The sequence below is a fragment of the Bidens hawaiensis genome, unplaced genomic scaffold (assembly GCF_021521415.1).
Source record: "Bidens hawaiensis isolate Kalapana, Puna unplaced genomic scaffold, B.hawaiensis_p1.1 tig00005588_1, whole genome shotgun sequence".
NCBI lineage: Eukaryota > Viridiplantae > Streptophyta > Magnoliopsida > Asterales > Asteraceae > Bidens > Bidens hawaiensis.
In genome coordinates, this window is record NW_027491362.1 from 1,566,370 (window position 1) to 1,585,262 (window position 18,893).

Sequence of the window (18,893 nt, forward strand, 5' to 3'; positions counted from 1 at the left end):
ATATACATTATTTTAATTTTCAATATTCATGTATTTAAATATTTCAATTATATATATTATTTTTTTTCCATTTTGTTAATAAATTAAACCATTAACTATTCCATTTATAATAGTTCGACTTTCCTAATTTGTGGACATAACCGAATTCGGTGTTATACATTGACTTTCCTCAATTAATACAATTAATTTAATTTATATTAATATACAATGATTAAATCACTACTACCATCTATACTAAAATTCTTAATATTAATTAACCGTAATTTACATAATAATAAGTAAATCAAGTTATACAATTTATCTATGGTATCTCTATACATTTTTGGTATATGATTTGATTTTTAATTTTATTTTATAATAAACAAAAACATGAATATTGAAAATTATTAAAATCAAGTTATACAATTTATTTAAAATTAAATGTTCGTAATCTATAAATAACAATACATAATACAGAGTAACAACTTTACTAATTTACATTTAAATTGTAAATCAAATTATACAATTTATCTATGGTATCTCTATACATTTTTGGTATATGATTTGATTTTTAATTTTATTATATAGTAAACAAAAAGTCCATATTAATTGATTTGTTTCCTTTTAATTTCATTTAATATACGGTCAAAAAGTCTCATGTTACCTATTTAACATGTTTCCTTTAATTTTGAAAAGTCAATATTGATTCAAATCGATTCAAATCACATTCATTCTACAACCCCTTAACTAATTAATGTTACATATATTTTATTTTGTTAAAAAAAGTTAATAGGTTAACAACTTGAATATATATTTATTCCCAAATGAGAATAATAAAAACTATTTATTTAAACCATTTTAAAATATGAATTTTTTACCACTTATATTAAATTTACAAAAATAAGTTATACAGTTGGACTTTGACTAAACTTTCAGAAATCGAATTTTAATAGGTTAACAACTTGAATATTTTTATTAATATGAGTTGACTCTAATTTTGGTAATGTGTACGTTATTATAATTTTAATAATAATAATCAATAATAATTTAATTTCAAATAATGCACTTACCGTTTAATTAATATTCATGATGTAATACCTCATAATTCATCTAAATAATCCGTTCTTCTAAATATAACATTTACAATTCATTTAAATTCAGAACAAATATGTATATTTTATATTTTCTATAATTCCCGTTCATGTTTTACACGGGTCACTCTTTAATTCAAAAGTGGATTTTTTTTAAGATGAAAATTTACTATATATATATATATATATATGTTTTCCAATCTAACATTTGTTAGAAATAATTCAAATTTGCAGCAACCAAGCAAGTCTAAGAGACTTACAATACACAGTTGATCATTTATTTCATATTTCATAGATAGTCATCAACCATTTCAAATTACATTATCTCTAAATGGGTAAAAAAAATATAGCTACAAAGGAAACAGATTAAATGGGTACATATTAAAAGAAATATAAAGCTAAAGAGCACAATCTATTAAAACAATATAAGATTATTATTATATGTATTCAATGTTTATTTAACACAATTTATCTACAAAATAGTTATAAAGAATTGAATGAGAAAGCTTTTTTATATTTCATTAATTATATATATTAGGAATCAACTATATGTCAACTACACTTGAATAAAACTTAATATGTTATTGAATATTGATTAAGACTTCATTTCAAAGATCAATTAATTATTGTATTATGAAAAACTAAATTTAGATTTTTGATTGTCATAGCAATTTGTTTTGTAACATAATTTTATAATATACTTATATAAAGAAATGTCTTAAATATTGTTTATCTTTTAACACATTTTAACATTGATGTGTAATAAATGTTTTAAATTGATGTGTAAATAAACACGGGTACTATTTTAGAGTAATAAACATTACGGTTATTGGTGTGTAATAAATATCTTACAGATGGTTCATCTTTTGAATCAACATTGAGATAATAGCTTTGTTGAATCGATTTGTATATAATTGCATTGGTCATACATCATGGTACGACTATCATCCCAACTAAGCACACTTAACTCTAAAGTTTCCATTTGTTTTATAGCCAATTAAGCGCAAAATACATTGATAAAAATAAAATGAATAAATAAGAAATAAGATAGTCAAAAAGTAAATAAAATGATACGAGAATCCGAATGTTATAAGCGTCGCTCCCGAGTTGTTCGAGATGCTGGGGAAAAACCTCACCATAGATGATGCGATTCAAAAGGGGATAGCGACGCAGCTTGTTGCTCGCTTACCCATTATCCAGATGTAGTTCGGTTTGTAAAACGAATTAAAAATAAGTTACGGTTGGCTGTGCTTATGGTTAGACTTTAAGGACTATGACCGGTCAACACATGTGGCGGATCGTCTCATCTTAAATGAAATCGGTATTACTGCCAAAATTAAGTCAAAAAAAAAAGCAAAAGGATTGAAAATTGAAATATTGAATTGAACATCAAAGCGGTCGTTTGTATAATAAAATGAATAGATATGAAATAAGATAGTAAAAAAGTAAATAATTCTTAAAAAAAAAAGAGCAAAAGGATTGCAAATTGAAATATTAAAATTGAACATCAAAGCGGTCGTTTGTATAGGAAGAAAGATGAAAAGTCACTTGCACATTATGAACTTTCAAACTGTAATAAAACTTTCACGTCACTATAGACAAAACTCCTAAATGTTATTGTAAGAATGGGAAAACGAAAAATAGAAAAAAAATATTACTAACGCAAAAAATAAAATAAAATAAAATAAAAATAATCAAAATTTGTAGAAAAATCAAAAATATTTTAAACAGGTCAACTAATATCTTTTAGATGCCTTAACAAGACGTACAAGTTCAATTACTCATTTGGACTTATCAATATTTCATAGCTCGATGTTTACTTTACAAAGTACTCCTTTTTGTAGTATCGAAAACTACAAGATATTATCTATGGAATACAATATTTGGTGTACAAATAATTACTTTCTCTAGATCCTGTAGATCGTACACACGTTCAACATCAAATTTCCTACCACAAATAAAGTCTCACATTCTTTCCAAAGGCTTTTCGTATTTAAAATCACACCCTCTTTCAAAACTTTTTTTAGTTTAGTAGCATCAAAACTCAGGAAGTCGGATAAGACTTTTCTTTCTAACGGGGGATTGCACGAATGGATTCAAGCCAAGTGATTGTTAGAAAAAAAAAGTGTAATCTAAAAGTAATGTTAGAAAATGTGCAAGTTATTTAAAATAATAAAACTAAAAACTAGTTACAATCATCTAACAATTTACAAGCTTATAAAATCAATCCACCCTTCACTATAAAGCCTTACGGTGTTTCATATTTCTTCTTTGTATGTAAGCTTCTTTGATATAAATTTGTTCATCAATAATCAGGAGCTCATCTCTTCTGCATCCTACAACTCATGCCCGAGTAATACAAGCCGTTGTTTGGAGGCGTTCATCTTTGTGAAGATCAGCTAGTGCAAGTCATTTCACCTGAAGCTCAACAATGGCACCATTCGTATTAGATATGTACTACATTTACATTGCTTATTATTACTTCACGACATAATAGAAGATCAACCTAACTAGACAATTCTTAATTCTTACTTACGACCACAATAATTAAAGCTAATTTTGAGCCACATTTTAACTCTTTGACCAGTGACTCATTACCCACCAATTAATCACATATGGATCATCATGACTGTTGGGATTTGTATGTCCATGACTCCATATACAAAAAAAAAAAAATTTGAAGTGAGAGTTTTGAAGATACAACAATTTGTTGTAAAACTCTTAATATAACACCAATGTACAATTGCAAGTACCTCAAAACGAAAATGATGGGGTGTTATAAAACAAATTTAACTAATGGAAACGAGAGACTTGGTGTAGTAGATGTAATCAAGTGTTTCCTTTAATGGATGCACAAGAAAATAATCAGACACAACAAGATGCTAGTCAAAATCACCAAAGAATTCAAGCTTGATAAAAAATCAAGGACCCATTCCTTGTTCTCCAATCTACACAAATTGAAATTAGGGTTTATGGGATATTAGATCACATTCTCTCCAAAGGTTGATCATGAAAATTCCATAACCTCACTTTTATATACAATTTCAAATTTATCACTGTGACACTAAATCACAGATTTCAAAAGTCCATAACCTCACTTTTATATACATCACAAATGAAACAACTAAATCATATAAACATCAAGAATAAAAAGCTTTAATGTAAGACCATCTTATCTAACTACGTGTTTTAATAAATATAATATAAGCTATTTATTGGATAACCAAAAAAATTTGAAAATGTTTAAATTTTAGCCCAATAAATGAGTCCAATACTCAATCTTAACCAAACTTCCTTGTATTCCTTAATTTGATTTTTTATTTTGATGTAACTTTTCTCCGAAAACCAAGCCAAACCTTCAAGATTAATTTTTAGCTCCGTTTACAAATTTGCGACAAGCCAAGCTGACTTATTATAGCTCAGGCTTATCAAGGGTTGTTCTGCTCCGAACAATTTAGGCTTAAATTGAAAACTTAAAGTGTTATAACTAATTTGTTAATGACAACACTTAACACATTTTTATTTCAGAAGCACATGCATGACAACATGAGGTCCAAAGGAGCATCATTTTCAAGCGTAACGCCTACCTAGATTAATAGATTCACATTCGATCATCTTTATAGAAGGTAAAACTGTCTAGTCATAACTCACAAACAGTTTTTTGTTTTATACTTATTGCAATTATAATTTTAATGCCACGGCTAACAAACTACTTTGGTTTTTCTTAAATGACATCTAAGACTCTCTCTTGCTTATTCTTAGATTAAATTTTTTCAAGTTTACAATCATGGGACTTAAACGATTGCAAGTAGTTATTATTTACATTTTTTTAAACCAATTTGTTCGTCTAGCAACTTATTATTTTTTTAGCAATGTTGCAACAATAATAACAAACTTACACGTTTATTACGAAACAATTTTAAATAAACATCAAATGGGTGAAGACATTTTATGTGATAATGTGAAAGGTTGTGAAATATGAAATTGAAAGCTAAACAATGTCATCCCTTAACCATTCATTCTACTTTCAATATCGATTTCAATAAAGACAGATTTGAAACACAATCAAGCACACAAACAATAAGAATATATTCGTATAGTGTCACACGATAACAATGGGACACTGAGACAACAAATAGTGGCAAGACGATGTTAGTTTAATTTGTGATGTGTGTAGGGCTGTTCGCGAACCGAACCGAACGCGGACATGCTCATACTTGGTTTGGTTTGAAAGCGAGCCGAACCGAGCGGATTGAATTTAAAGAAACGAGCGATATCTTTATGCTTGAACTTGGTTTGGTTTTGAAACCAAGCGGCTTGGTTCGGTTTGATTTTGCTTGATTTCGTAAAAAGTTTTTAAATTTCTAAAACTTCATAATATCATTAATTCAAACCTTAACTCTAAATTGTCTAAACTTCCACATTTAAAATGCATACAACTCAAAGTTAACAACAAAACATATATAAAACGAACGGCTATAGTTTAATTTTGAACTTTGAATTCAACACAAAACAAGGAAATTTTAAAAACTTTAAGAAAGTAGTATACTTTTATATATATACATAAAGTTTGTATATAAAACTAATAAATAAAAAATAATTCGCGCAAAACGAACCAAACCAAACCGAGCAAGGCTTAGCTCATGCTTGAATTGTTTTAAAACCGAACTGAGCTGAACGACTCACCTTCAAACCGAGCCGAAATCGAACGGGCATTTTTCGAGCGAACGACGAACGAGCGGCGAGCGACGAGCAATTTGGACAACCCTATGTGTGTTTTATCATGCATGGGTTGCGTGATATATGTGTTTGTTTGACATGATGATAAAGTAAATAATTATTTTTTTCTTAATCCAAATTTTGCATTGGATGATAAATACGTGAGAATTCTTAAAATAGGTCATTTGAGAAGAGAGAGTTTTAATTTTAAAATAGACTATTTGATGAGAGCGTGTCTCAAAATACACCAAAAGTTTTAAAACATTTCAAAATAGGCCATCGAAATCCATCTCCGCCGTGATATTTGATTTCCCGCCGATGATTTCCGCTCCCAATGGAATAGTGGCACGTGTAAATATGTTGACCCCCACCCGTGAGATTTCAAAGGAAGTCCGTCTGAGCCGTGAGATTTCAAAGAATATTCGTCTGATTCGTGAGATTTCAAACCAAAACAGTCTCCTCTGTGACTTTTTTGACAAAAATTAAATCCACCTCATTCCACCATTGATTCACCACAACCACCGCCGCCGCCGCTTGCCGTAAAACGGAGAATACGATGGAACCATAGATTCACCACCATCACCGCCGCCACTTGTTGGAAGACGACGGAGTTGATGTAACACCCCGACCAAAGGCGGATTATACATCGGGGCGCCACATATTGTTTCATTACTCGTGACACTATTTGGGTGTCAATATTTAATAAATATATTCATTTGCGCACGCGCAACGTAAACACAAGGTAACGTAAATCAACATAAATCATTATATTATAAGGTAAAATATTCGAACAACAATAACTTGTCTTGATACATTTTAATCTAAGTCCAAAAGTAAAAACGTCCTACGTGTCCACAAGCTCCAAATTTAGCTACAGCAAACCTGAACATGTGTTAAAATAAAACGTCAAACACTTGCGTGTTGGTGAGAAATCAAGTTTAATACAATACATAGATAATAATAAATCTGCGCGCAACACGTGTATGTCTGGTGTTTAACAAGGGTGCAATCAGATTGTGATCAAGCCTAAATAGATCATAGTTCATAGTTCAATCCGTGCTCCCAAATGAGCACAAAAACAAGAAAACATCTGTGCAAGTGTAAACAAAGAAAACCGTAAACGATAGGTCTCCCGTGTTCATCTAATGGATCCATGAAAACTTCGGAATAGGCCGAACAAAGCGGTTAATGATACACACATACAAATAAACAGCCAAGTAAACGTCCTCAACACATGGGATACTGCGCGACTAAAGTTCATAAACAAGTTTAAGACTCAAGTTTGTACGAACACATGAACATCCCAAAACATTAAAAATAAAAAGGGATTAGGTACGAGATTACTCACTTGATAAACGAGGCGGTGAAAGATAAAGCAAGAACCAACTTTAAACAAGCACAAGTTAACCTATAATTAAAGATTATTGTTTTAATGATTTGTTTTAAGTCTTGATTATAAGTTAGCATAATTAATAAGTAAATTATTATATATTATATATTACCGGAAAAGCAGGGCAGAACAGGGAGGAAGACGGAGGCAGAGAGAGAGAGGCGACAGAGGATTAACGGCAGAGAGCAAGGAAAAACAGGAGAGTTTAAGTGCTTTGTGTGTGATGTGTTAGGAAAAATAAGATTATTATTTATAGGGAAACCCTAGGGAACACAATCCCTAGAAAAGGGGAAAAGATCTCAAAAAGCAAAAGATTCCAAAAGCAAAAGATATGAAAAGATATGGCAGCTGCAGTGGACAAAGGAAAAGCTGACAGGTAACAGTAAACAGGCATGGGCGGGTCAGATAAAGGTACTGGTCAAGCATGGAAAAGCAGATCTCAAAAGATAATGTCAGTCACTTTTTCTGTCAACCAATGGGGTTGGTACGCATGCTGCGCCAAAAGTGGCTTTTCAGACATAAAATAGGTCAGGTCAACAGCACAGAGGATAAGACAACACAAAAGCAAACAGGCTGGATAAAACAGAAGAAAAGATAAGTCTAGCGCGAGAAAGCTGCGCGCGAGAAGGCTAAGGCGCGCCGCGGGAAGAATCACATTTCTTAGCGCGCCGCGGGAGGAACTACAATTCCTAGCGCGCCGCGGGAAGAACTATAATTCTTCGTGCGTCGTGGGATGAACTTCGATTCTTAGCGCGCTGCGAGAAGAACTACAAATCCTTAGCGCGTCGCGGGAAGAACTACCGTTCTTAGCGCGCTGCGAGAAGAATTACAATTCTTAGCGCGCTGCGAGAAGAGTTCGTCTCGCGTATCGCTGGAACAGCTGGTCATCACGCAGGCTTCCTTGCAAGGAGTCTGGCGCGTGGAGCTGCGCAGACAACCTTAGGCGGGAAGAAACAAAGGACAAGGAGAGTTAGGAGAAAAAGAGGGAAACAAGGCTGAGGGGTTAAACAGGAGGGCGGGACGGCGACAAGAGAAAAGGAAGGCGGAAAGAAAGAGAGAGAAAGAGGCGGGAAGGAAAATATTATTAGTAATATATATATATATATATATATTAAATGTCAAGTTTTAAAAGAAAATAATTAAATTTTAAATTATAAAAAGAATCGGATCAGAGAACGGGTAACTTGGTAATAAAGTCCATCGCTATACCTTCCCATTTCCACGTAGGAATTTCTGGTTGTTCGAGCAAACCAGATGGGCGTTGGTGTTCAGCTTTTACTTTAGAACAAGTCAGGCATCTAGCTACGAACACAGCAATATCCTTCTTCATACCGGGCCACCAATAAGTAATGCGCAAATCCTTGTACATCTTATCAGCGCCAGGATGAACGGAATATCGAGATTTGTGCGCTTCACTCAGGATATCAGCGCGAAGATTCTCATCAAAGGGAATCCAGATGCAATTGAGATAGCAGAGAATTCCACTCAGATTAGAGACAAGGTGAGCTTCCGCGCCACACGCTAACTCGGCGCGAAGGTTACCATTACTGATGGATGCGCGCTGCGCGTCACGAATGCGCGATTCAAGGTTGCTTTGGATTGGCGCAAAGTGAAGCTGCGTGCGCGGCAAAATACAGTTAAGCTGGCAGGGTTTTCGGCTGAGCGCATCGGCTACCACATTAGCCTTACCAGGATGATACCGGATCTCACAATCGTAATCGCTGATGAGTTCGTTCCATCGGCGTTGCCTCATGTTGAGTTCCTTTTGATCAAAGATATGCTGAAGGCTTTTATGGTCAGTGTAGAGGATACACTTAGTACCATAAAGGTAGTGTCTCCAGATCTTCAGGGCAAATACGACTGCACCAAGTTCGAGATCGTGAGTCGTATAATTCTTTTCGTGAACCTTAAGTTGCCTTGATGCGTAAGCGATAACCTTGCCTCGTTGCATAAGAACACAACCGAGACCTTGGTTGGAGGCATCGCAGTACACGACAAAATCTTCATTACCCTCAGGTAACGCAAGGACAGGAGCTTCACACAACAAACGCTTGAGCGTTAGAAAGGCTTCTTCTTGCTTCGAGCCCCAAATATACGGTTTACCTTTGTGCGTTAGAGCTGTTAAAGGCAAAGCGATCTTCGAGAAGTTCGAAATGAAGCGCCGGTAATAACCAGCTAAGCCCAGAAAGGAACGGATTTCGGTAGGAGTGGTCGGCGTAATCCAGTTCTTGATTGCTTCAATCTTGGATGGGTCGACATGAATACCCATCTTGTTCACAACATGGCCAAGAAACTGTACTTCACAGACCAAAATTCACACTTGGAGAGCTTAGCAAAAAGCTGCTCGGTTCGAAGCTTTTGCAATACCAACCGAAGATGTTGCCCATGCTCGGCCTTGGTCTTAGAATAAATCAGAACGTCATCAATAAACACAATCACGAATTTATCCAAGAAAGGCCTACACACCCGATTCATTAGATCCATGAAAACGGCGGGTGCGTTGGTTAAACCGAAGGACATGACTAAGAATTCAAAGTGGCCATAACGAGTTCGAAAAGCAGTCTTCGGAACATCTTCATCGCGGATGCGCAACTGGTGATAGCCAGAGCGGAGATCGATCTTGGAGAAACAAGAGGCACCTTGGAGTTGATCAAAGAGGTCGTCAATGCGCGGTAAGGGATACCGGTTCTTAATGGTGAGTTTGTTCAACTCGCGGTAATCAATACACATGCGAAACGATCCATCTTTCTTTTTAACGAACAACACCGGAGCACCCCAGGGCGAAGAGCTAGGGCGGATGAATCCTTTAGCGGTCAACTCTTGAAGTTGACTTGCCAATTCTTGCATTTCAGCGGGCGCAAGACGGTAAGGAGATTTAGCTACGGGGGAAGCACCAGGGACAAGATCAATACGGAACTCGACTTCACGAGCGGGAGGGATACCAGGAAGATCATCAGAAAAAACTTCAGGGAAATCACGCACAACAGGGATGTCGCGAAGCTTCTTCTTTCCTTTATCGGGTTTAACCACATGGGCTAAAAATGCAATACACTTCTTCCGCATGAGTCTTCGGGCTTCGGCGCAAGACTTAAGTTTAAGACCGCGGGAGGGTTTCTCGCCGTAGATATGAAGATCACCATTTTCTCGAGGTATGCGAATCATCTTCTTGGCGCAAATAACTTCGGCGCGATTATGCGTAAGCCAGTCCATACCAATGATAACATCAAAGCTTCCAAGAGGCATGGGGATGAGGTCGATCAGAAAATCGTTTTCGTTAAGGTTAAGCGTGCAATCCTTAATCACGGAGTTAATTAAAACAGTTTCGCCATTAGCCAATTCAACTGAAAAATTTTCTTTTAAGTTATCGCGCGGTCGCGCAAGCTTCTGCTCAAACGCGCGAGAAATAAAACTTCGATCGGCGCCAGTATCAAAAAGTACAGAAGCATAAAATCCGTTAAGCAAAAATGTACCATTAACTACGTCATTATTCGCTTGCGCTTGGTGCGCGGTTATGTTAAAAGCTCGTCCGCGTGCCACTTGGTTCGAAATCTGGTTCACCGGATTCGCTTGCGTAATCTGAACTTGTAGTCTCGGGCACGCGTTCCGGAAATGACTGGGATCACCGCAGTTAAAGCACGACCTGGGTCGTGGGTTTTGGTAGGTTGGTTGTGGGTTCTGCGGGTAGACTGGTGGTGTTGGCGCAATTGGATTGGCGGGAGGGACTCTACAGAACTCGGCAGAGTGACCAACGCGGCCACATCGGCTACATTGTCGACACGGGGTTTGGGTTGGGTGGTGAAGTCTACAGGTTGGGCAAAAGGGTTGGGTTCCTGTGTAAGGTTTCTTAGGTGGCGGGGCAGGGAGTGCGGGATTGGTTAAGGCATAGTTATGGACTACAGGAGGTGTTGGGTAGGTTGGCAGTGGGTTAGGCGTGTAAACTGGAGGTTGGTAGATGGGTTGCTGGACAATGGGCGGGCTGGTAAGCGCATAGGCTTTGTGCCTGCGCTTGAGGTTGTTACGGTTAGAGGGTTCAGGTTTGGTTTCTGTTGGTTCTGGGACAGTCTTGATGGGTTTGGTCTTTTCTGTTCCCCGCAGGAACAGGGTTCCTGCTCTGACATGGTTGTCGCTGAGCACAGCGGCCAACTCAATGGTGTCAGAGAGGGTTACTGGGTTTCTGGCCCATACAGAATCTTGAATTTCCATGGGGAGACCCCCAAGGAATTTCTCGATGGCTCGGCGGGAAGGGGTAACAAGGTGAGGGACAAGCAGGCTTAGTTCATGGAAACGCGTCGCGTACTCGCGCGCTTCGCCACTGTACTGCTTAAGATTCCAAAACTCTTCCTCCAGGCGCTTAACTTCGTTGGGAGGGCAGAATTCTCGCGTCAGAATTTCTTTGAATTCCTCCCAGGGCATGCTAGAAGCAGTTTCTGCGCCACGCGCATGAGCTACTCCATTCCACCATGTAAGCGCTCTAGATTCCAGGACACTGGAAGCATATAGGGTTCGTCTGTCTGAGGGGCATTGGGTGTGGAGGAAAGTGTTTTCTATTTTCTCAAGCCACTGGAGCATCACGGTGGCTCCTTCAAGACCTGTGAACTTCGGAGGGTTACCCGCATTAAAGGACTTAATGTTGTAACCAGAGGTGTTAGCATTGTTTTGGCTCAAAGCTTGGGCTATCGCGGCGGCCATTTCCTGGGAACGTTGCTGTCTACGCCTGCGCGAGGCTTCTCTCCTCTGATGACGGCGAGATAGCGGAGGCATTCTATAAAAGTTTTAATTTTAGTTAATATCTTGGTTTTAGCGCAAAGTATAACCTCGAAAAGCTTGGTTTCGCGGGGTTAGATACCATCAACAGTTTAAAGTAAAACATGAATTTGAATGCAAACTTAATACAGATAACAAATTCGAATCGAGAATCGACAATTCATATATCACCATGACTTTCCGAATTTCTCAATTTAAAATGACGAGTAAACGAGTATTGGAGATTGACGATTCATGTATCACCATGACTTTTCAATCCTCAATATAAAATATACAAGAAAATGAGTATTGGAGGTTGACAATTCATGTATCACCATGACTTTTCAAGTCTCCAACCTCAGAACATAATCGTAAATGGAAATTGAAAATCAACTATTCATGTATCACCATGACTTTTCGGATTTTCAAATCCAACAAACGAATATGTAAGAAAAATCAATAAAAATCGAAATTTAACAAAAATCGAAATATCGCGGAATAAAACATAAAATCATATACTGCGTATGCGCAAGCATATTTATAAATAACGAGTAATTAACAATAAGCACGCAAACATTAGATTTCTCTCATGCGCGAGAAGGGACTCTTAGGTATTCTAGGCCGTTACGTCTAACCACCTATCCTAAAGTCAACGAGCTCTGATACCAATCTGTAACACCCCGACCAAAGGCGGATTATACATCGGGGCACCACATATTGTTTCATTACTCGTGACACTATTTGGGTGTCAATATTTAATAAATATATTCATTTGCGCACGCTCAACGTAAACACAAGGTAACGTAAATCAACATAAATCATTATATTATAAGGTAAAATATTCGAACAACAATAACTTGTCTTGATACATTTTAATCTAGGTCCAAAAGTAAAAACGTCCTACGTGTCCACAAGCTCCAAATTTAGCTACAGCAAACCTGAACATGTGTTAAAATAAAACGTCAAACACTTGCGTGTTGGTGAGAAATCAAGTTTAATACAATACATAGATAATAATAAATCTGCGCGCAACACGTGTATGTCTGGTGTTTAACAAGGGTGCAATCAGATTGTGATCAAGCCTAAATAGATCATAGTTCATAGTTCAATCCGTGCTCCCAAATGAGCACAAAAACAAGAAAACATCTGTGCAAGTGTAAACAAAGAAAACCGTAAACGATAGGTCTCCCGTGTTCATCTAATGGATCCATGAAAACTTCGGAATAGGCCGAACAAAGCGGTTAATGATACACACATACAAATAAACAGCCAAGTAAACGTCCTCAACACATGGGATACTGCGCGACTAAAGTTCATAAACAAGTTTAAGACTCAAGTTTGTACGAACACATGAACATCCCAAAACATTAAAAATAAAAAGGGATTAGGTACGAGATTACTCACTTGATAAACGAGGCGGTGAAAGATAAAGCAAGAACCAACTTTAAACAAGCACAAGTTAACCTATAATTAAAGATTATTTTTTTAATGATTTGTTTTAAGTCTTGATTATAAGTTAGCATAATTAATAAGTAAATTATTATATATTATATATTACCGGAAAAGCAGGGCAGAACAGGGAGGAAGACGGAGGCAGAGAGAGAGAGGCGACAGAGGATTAACAGCAGAGAGCAAGGAAGAACAGGAGAGTTTAAGTGCTTTGTGTGTGATGTGTTAGGAAAAATAAGATTATTATTTATAGGGAAACCCTAGGGAACACAATCCCTAGAAAAGGGGAAAAGATCTCAAAAAGCAAAAGATTCCAAAAGCAAAAGATATGAAAAGATATGGCAGCTGCAGGGGACAAAGGAAAAGCTGACAGGTAACAGTAAACAGGCATGGGCGGGTCAGATAAAGGTACTGGTCAAGCATGGAAAAGCAGATCTCAAAAGATAATGTCAGTCACTTTTTCTGTCAACCAATGGGGTTGGTGCGCATGCTGCGCCAAAAGTGGCTTTTCAGACATAAAATAGGTCAGGTCAACAGCACAGAGGATAAGACAACACAAAAGCAAACAGGCTGGATAAAACAGAAGAAAAGATAAGTCTAGCGCGAGAAAGCTGCGCGCGAGAAGGCTAAGGCGCGCCGCGGGAAGAATCACATTTCTTAGCGCGCCGCGGGAGGAACTACAATTCCTAGCGCGCCGCGGGAAGAACTATAATTCTTCGTGCGTCGTGGGATGAACTACGATTCTTAGCGCGCTGCGAGAAGAACTACAAATCCTTAGCGCGTCGCGGGAAGAACTGCCGTTCTTAGCGCGCTGCGAGAAGAATTACAATTCTTAGCGCGCTGCGAGAAGAGTTCGTCTCGCGTATCGCTGGAACAGCTGGTCATCACGCAGGCTTCCTTGCAAGGAGTCTGGCGCGTGGAGCTGCGCAGACAACCTTAGGCGGGAAGAAACAAAGGACAAGGAGAGTTAGGAGAAAAAGAGGGAAACAAGGCTGAGGGGTTAAACAGGAGGGCGGGACGGCGACAAGAGAAAAGGAAGGCGGAAAGAAAGAGAGAGAAAGAGGCGGGAAGGAAAATATTATTAGTAATATATATATATATATATTAAATGTCAAGTTTTAAAAGAAAATAATTAAATTTTAAATTATAAAAAGAATCGGATCAGAGAACGGGTACCTGGGTCGGGTCGGATTCGGGCAGATGTCACAGTAAAGGGGGGTTGTTTGTAACACCCTTGGCAAACACAACATCGTCCCACTCTTAGGCTATCCCACATCGGCCGTGGACAAGAGAGATCCTTGGTTCATAAGTAATGTCCTGCCTCTTAACATCACCAACGCGTTTTGGGCAACCAAAAACAAATCCGTGAGCTCTTTGTGGGCAGAGCGGACAATATTGGTGGTGCGAGGGGCCGGGGTGTTACAGTTGGTATCAGATCCACTCTTGTGCCGTTCGGGATGATGGGGCATGCCTCATCGAGGACGATGAGTCCAAAGGGGGGTTGTTTGTAACACCCTTGGCAAACACAACATCGTCCCACTCTTAGGCTATCCCACATCGGCCGTGGACAAGAGAGATCCTTGGTTCATAAGTAATGTCCTGCCTCTTAACATCACCAACGCGTTTTGGGCAACCAAAAACAAATCCGTGAGCTCTTTGTGGGCAGAGCGGACAATATTGGTGGTGCGAGGGGCCGGGGTGTTACAGTTGATTTCACCACGAAATGGAGGCTAGCACGAAGACAACTGTGGCCAGATATGTTGATGTTGGATGGTGAAGGCGACGGTGCCCGGATATGGTGATGTTGGATGGTGAATACGACGGTGGGCGGAGATGGTGAATGCGACAGTTGTTGGAGATAGTGTAATTATTTCAAAGAAGATGGTGGTGGTGGTGGTGAATCAAAGAAATGAGGTGGCGGTGAATCAATGATGGATCGAGGTGAATTCAAACTTTTTTCAAATCTCACGAATGAGATGGTTTTCAAGGAAACGGTTTTGGTATCAACATTCACAGGTCAGACGAATGTTGCTTGAAATCTTACGGGTTAGACGGATTTGACTTGAAAATCTCACGGGTCGGACGAATTTTGCATGAAATTTTACGGGTTAGACAGATTTAGCTTGAAATCTCACAGTTTGACACGAATCCAAATATCACGGCGAAGATGAATTTGGCTTGAATCTCATAGGTCAATAAATCGTTATGGGAATTTTCAAAATTTTTGTTCTAAATTAGGAATTTCTCTCTTCCCTTGGACCAATTTTAAAAATTTTCCCTAAAAATAACGCATCAAATCAGAGCTATAATTATCATAAATAGCACATCAAAAAAGTGCAATTACATAAATGTTCAAACGAGATTAAAAATTATTATTATGTAATATTAATACTATTTTAAGTTTTACATTAAAATCTTTAATTTCATTATATCTCCCTATTAAACATGAAATAAGGTCTTCGTCTCTATACATCTCTTTCAAGAATTTTTTTTTTTAAAAAAATATCCATAGTAAACTTGTAAACTACAGTTTATAACAAGTGAATGAAAAAAAGATTCCTAAAACAACCACACACCAAAAAGAAAAAGAAAAAGCAAATTCCTTTCCTTTTTTTCCTTTTTTTTGAACGGTCAACTAAGTAACGTCGGGTACTCCGTACGCGGGCACCATTGGCTAAAGGTAGCCCGAGCCGGCCATTAGTCCGGACGGACGGAGCCCCTAGCGGTCCACCTATTGAGGGATTCACCGGATAAAACCCGACCCCCACACCCGCCAAACGGCACGATAGCAAGGAGCCGGTAAAACCGGGTGAGATCAGGACTCGAACCCTGGCAAGCCAGGGTCATCCCTCATATCTTCAATATAAGTTGGTGATAGTAAGGTTTAAACCCTCTACCTCTCACTTATAAAATGAATGCTCTAACAATGAGCCTCAACCAACTTATATCTTTCCTTTTTATTCCTGATTGTGATATTTTTATCATACATTTTATAATGTTGTCATATAAATGTCACATTATCATAATTCACATTCCTCACATGCTTCACACAACCACACCAATGGCGTCCATCTTCTTCCTCACCATCCTCACACTCTTAACACCACACCTCTCTCACGCCCAACTCACCTGCACCACCCAAAAGTTCACCAACAACAAGCTCTACACCCATTGCAACGACTTACCCACCCTCAACTCCTACCTCCACTGGTCACTCAACACACCACAAAACACACTCTCCATCGCCTTCATAGCACCTCCAGCCACACCCTCCGGGTGGGTCTCATGGCCCATCAATCCCACCGGTCAAGGCATGGCTGGAGCACAAGCGTTACTAGCTTACAAAGCATCCAATGGAACCATGGTGGTCAAGACGCATAATATCAGCTCTTATACTTCCATTGTGGAAGGTAAGTTGGCTTTTGATGTTAAGGATACAAGAGCTGAGTATTCTGATGGGTTGATTAAGTTATTTGCGACGGTTGTGTTGCCGGAAAAGGGTGTTACGACGGTTAATCAGGTTTGGCAGGTGGGCCCCTCGGTGACCGAAGAGGGGTTTCCCGCGAAACATGCGTTTTTGCCAGTGAATTTGGCAGCGAAAGGGCAGTTGGATTTGTTGAGTGGACGGAGTAGCGGTGGGAGCGGTGGTGGTTCTCGCACCAGAAAGAAAAATGTAAGTACTACTGTACTACATTTTTTTATCAGTTTTATATATAGCTCTGCTACGAATGAAATTTAACTTTGATGTGTTTACTTGATGAATATTAAATTTTTGAATTATAATATTGTTTGGTTAATTAAAATTTAATTAATATGCATTATAATTTAGAACATTAAAATGGTTCATAGGTGAAACCAAGTTGACCAATTGTATTTTGTTTTGTACTTTGGTTGTTTGGTTCATGTGTCAACTAGGTTGTTGTTCCTGGTAATTAGGATTTGGGGGGTTTTAACTTTTAAGCTTTCCCTATTTTTAGTGATTACTTTAACCAATTTACATTGTTTAATACCATTTGGAGTAACTTTTATTTTTACTAAAATTTCTGCTTTTCTTTCTAGCTGTTTTTGGTTAATGGAAATTCTTTTGGTTTATCATTTATGCAATTATGTTGGTTGTCAATAAATATATTAAAATTCTAGACTTTAGTCACTTTATTGATTCAACAAAAAAAGATAATTGAAAATTGAATTGTAATTTGTATTGTTATTATATTTCTCAGATTCATGGGATACTGAATGCTGTTAGCTGGGGAATTCTTTTTCCAGTTGGAATAATCATTGCTAGATACGTTAGAGCATTCCCATCTGCAGATCCAGCATGGTTTTATCTTCATGCTTTCTGCCAAGTTTTGGGTTATGCGGTTGGGGTTGCTGGTTGGGCAACCGGGCTCAAACTTGGGTCTGAATCAAAGGGTGTCACGTACAACACTCATCGTGACATCGGGATTGCTCTATTTACTCTTGCAACTGTCCAGGTATGGTACTTTGACTTTCAGAGTCAAACTTCACTTGGCATATTTCTAGTTGATGCATGGTATTATACAGATACTGTTATAGTTGTAATATTTTGTATCAATTTTTGGCAGGTAATATGGGTTTGATCTTTAAAGTCAATCTTTATGACTTTCTGTTTCTTTATATTCATTAAAATGGAAGGACTGCAATTTAATAATTGAAAGGCAATTTCCATCTAACATCAAAAGAGATGATGCATCACATGGAGCTACTTTTACTTTTAATGGAGTTGGTTTATCATTTATTTTTTTAGCAAAAGTAAATAGCAATAGTGACGAAGCTTGAATGTGAACGCCGGGGGGACTCAAAATGTATAAAAATTTTCATAAACGAGGGAGCCGGGCTTAAATTTTTGGTCGAAAACGGGTAAATTTACACTACGTATAAAATATTTCGGACGAAAAACGGCTAAATTTACACTTAAGCGCGAAAAAACAGGGAGGGGGTGCGGGGCCACCCCTGGCCCTCAATATCCTTCGCCTCTGATAGCCAATATTCACCTATGGTTCAAACAAAATTAACTTTAATGTAATCTTAGTTTTGGTCATTTTTTAGGTTTTTGCATTGTTCTTGAGACCTAACAAAGACTGAAGAAACGTGGATCGACTCACTGGTAGACGATCTACTTTCCTCGGGTGTGATTATGCTATTCCACCGATGGTTCTCTGGGATCTGGGTTCTTCCACCTACAAAATGAACAGCACCGTAAACTTACCCCTCAGAAAGGGACAGAGGGGTTCTCTTTGGGGTAACCCTCCGGTGTGAGAATAAGTGTTTGTAGGAGAAGATAATAATATGAGAGTAAGGAAAATGAAGTGTATTGCTTAATAGCTGAATACTCTGTAATTGTGTGTAATTGGATGTAATTCTGTTATTTGATGATCTTTCCTTGTGGAGTTGATGTGGTATTTATAGTGCTAGGGTTTCCAATGATTGGGCTCAGACCTAATCAGGGCCTTGCTGGCCTCCTCCAATTGCTTTGCGCCACGTGTCCTTGGGGACACCTG

General features: G+C 37.8%; 1 pseudogene across 1 annotated transcript; it reads left to right on the top strand.

Moving 5' to 3' along the window:
- Positions 1-16,405: 16,405 nt before the first annotated feature.
- LOC143630228 (cytochrome b561 and DOMON domain-containing protein At3g25290 pseudogene) lies at positions 16,406-18,477 on the top strand (annotated as a pseudogene). Its single transcript, XR_013153132.1, has 3 exons — positions 16,406-17,044; positions 17,592-17,846; positions 18,442-18,477. The product of XR_013153132.1 is annotated as a cytochrome b561 and DOMON domain-containing protein At3g25290 pseudogene (transcript).
- The last annotated feature ends 416 nt before the right edge of the window (positions 18,478-18,893 follow it).